This window comes from Octodon degus, unplaced genomic scaffold (assembly GCF_000260255.1).
Source record: "Octodon degus isolate 3935 unplaced genomic scaffold, OctDeg1.0 scaffold00105, whole genome shotgun sequence".
NCBI lineage: Eukaryota > Metazoa > Chordata > Mammalia > Rodentia > Octodontidae > Octodon > Octodon degus.
Window position 1 is genome coordinate 4,099,889 of NW_004524681.1, and position 2,660 is coordinate 4,102,548.

General features: G+C 51.1%; 1 protein-coding gene across 2 annotated transcripts in view; it reads left to right on the forward strand.

The window, feature by feature from the left end:
- The window catches only part of Sppl2a (signal peptide peptidase like 2A), a 42,302-nt gene that overhangs the window by 34,270 nt on the left and 5,372 nt on the right, over positions 1–2,660 (forward strand). The window lies entirely within an intron of this gene.

The window sequence follows — 2,660 nt, forward strand, 5'->3', positions numbered from 1 at the left end:
ACTATGCCTAAAATTAGTATACTGGAGTTCGAGGCTGGCCTTAGCCTTGAATAGTAAGAGTCCTAAGGTTCTACAGATAAATACTGTGTATATTCTCTCAGCATCTGAATACGCCTTGCCAGGGCACCCCTTCAAGGTAAGGTCGAACAAATGTCTTTTCTTTACAGCTCCTGGATTCCAGGGTCTGTATTCTCTCATCAGAAGTCAAACCTTTCTTTCTGTCCCCAAATGCTCTTCGTGTTCTCGCAGTGTCTTTTTGCACTGGAGTGAAGGAGTGCTGGGGAACCTTGGCCTGCTGCGGTCCGCCAGCACTGGCCCCTCTGGGACGGCAGCGCGCAAGGCTCTGGCTGCTGCGTCGGGGCAGGCAGCGGCAGTCTGCGCACGTGCGCTGTGGCACTCGGCAGCGCCTCTCGGGTCAGCTCGCCTGGTGGCAGGTGCTCAGCACACCTGCTAGCAGACTGCGGTCGTTGGGAAACGCACCAGTTTATAGTTCTTGCAGATAAACAACACCACTGCTTGGCAATTTGTATAAAATAATAGCTCCTGCCTTGCCTAGTGGTGCTGGAACCACTTGTATTCGTGCACAGAGAACTAGTTCATGGCCATAGATTCTTGGTTAAACTAGTTAGGTAGCTAACTTAACATTTGCACGAAGGTGCCGCGCACACAGGTTTTCTTCTTGGTTTCTGCCTTTCTGGTCTCTGGGGTCCCAGCTCAGGGCCTTACCCATGCAAGGCAAGCACAGATATTTTATGTAGTTTTGTTTTGTTTTAATTAAAGTGTATCCCACAGCACACGGTCTGCTACTAACCTTTGGCTATCACATCCCAAAAAGGACTCTCCCTTTCTTTCATTCCGTTATGTAGCCTGGCCTGGCTTCAAACTCAAGGTGATCCTCCTGCCTCAGCCTCCCAAGTGCTGGGATTATAGATGTGTACCACCACACCCAGCAAGGGTCATTATCATTTTTTATTAGTTTTATATTTCTTCATTTAGCAAATCTTTGTCGAAGACTGGCCAAATAGCTCAGTGGATTAAAGGGCCTGCAAGCAGGCGCAGGGGCCGAGGATTCGATCTCTGAGCCTGCCATGCTGGCCCCACCCCCAGGGCACACTGAGACTGGGTGTGATGGCACGCACCGGTAATCCCAGCTCTTGGGAGGCTGTAAACAGGTGGATCATTTCAAGTCCAATCTAGTAGTAAGACCCTGGACACCCTGTAGACCCTTCCCTAAAATACAAAAAAAAAAGCCTTTATCGAGGAGGTCTGTGAGTTTGGCAGCATCTTAGAACCCAGTGACAGGCAAGGAAGTGACACACAGGCCTATTCCCATGGCCTCTGGAAAGGTCAGCTGAGTAGGGAAAAGCCAGGTGGCATCACTAGCTGCGCAATCCAGGGTGGCAGGGAAGGCACCGTGGAGCCAGGGAAGGGACATGGGCGTCCGTGTGTTCAGATCAGGGCCAGTGGCTTGAGAAAGCTCCCTAAGAGTGCTGAAGGAAGGTTGGCCTCTCGAGGCTGAGCCTGACGTTTGTCTGGCAGGCTCCTTGGGAGAGAGAGGGGCATTGTGGGAACTGGGTGGAGCTTCAGGTGGGCGTGGCGTTGCGTGGGGTCAGGCAAGAAGTGGGCCAGAAGGTCTCACTGAGGTCCCCCAGGCCAGGTTAAAGTGAAGAAGGCAGGTCAAGAGAAATGCAGGGCACAGTCGGTGGGGTCTGCTCCTGCATTCTGTGTTGGGAGAGGAAAGGGGATATTAGGGAGTACAGCGAGGAGAGCAGCTGATTTGGGGGGAAGATAATAAATCCAGTGATGGCCGTTTGAAGTGCTAGACTTGAATCAGAGTGAGACATCCCAGCGTACCTCCAGAACACGGGATGAGACAAATAATAAGAAGTGTGGTCGAAATACATGGTGAATCTTCTAAAAATTATTACAAGCTAGGTGTGATGGTGCACACCTGTAATCCCAGCACTTGGAGGATGGGGCAGGAGGGTTACTGTGAGTTCGAGGCCAGCCTGAATTATAGATCAACAATACCCTGTCTCAAAAACCACATTACTACTAATTCCCTTCCAAAACTCTCCCCCTCACCTCGAACACACTTACGGTCTTTGCCACTTCCTAAAGCAGCTCTGGAATCTTCTTTTCTGAATGTCTCTAGGAGGTGTGAGCAAAAATACGGTGAGTGGGGCTGCCGCGTGCTGTGCAGTACAAAGGCAGGTTCCTAGAAGCAGGACATGTGTCCCCCCCACTTTATTCACTGGCTGTGGCACTGTGCAACTCTGGCTCTTCCCCAAAGTCCAAATGACCACAGAAGGGAGAAGTTTTGAATGGATTCAGGACACCCAGGCAGCCAGGAGAGCACAACTCAAGACCCTCAGGAAAGAGGACTCCAGAGCTGCCGCAGAAAGCGGGTTGGAATGCATGTGTCTGCAGCGAGGGGAGGATTTTTTGAGAAAGTAACGAAATCATCTACTGCTGTCGTTTTTAAAAATGTAAACACGCACATTCTCCAGTCTTGTGTGTTGGAGACAGACCTGGCTGCAGCTGCCATCTGGGGGTGCCAGTGGAACACGAGGTGGGTGAGGGCACAGAGGGAAAGCAGGACCCCGCCAGCCTGGCCACAGGAATGTCCACCACGCAGGACTCTTTTTTTTTTTTTTTTT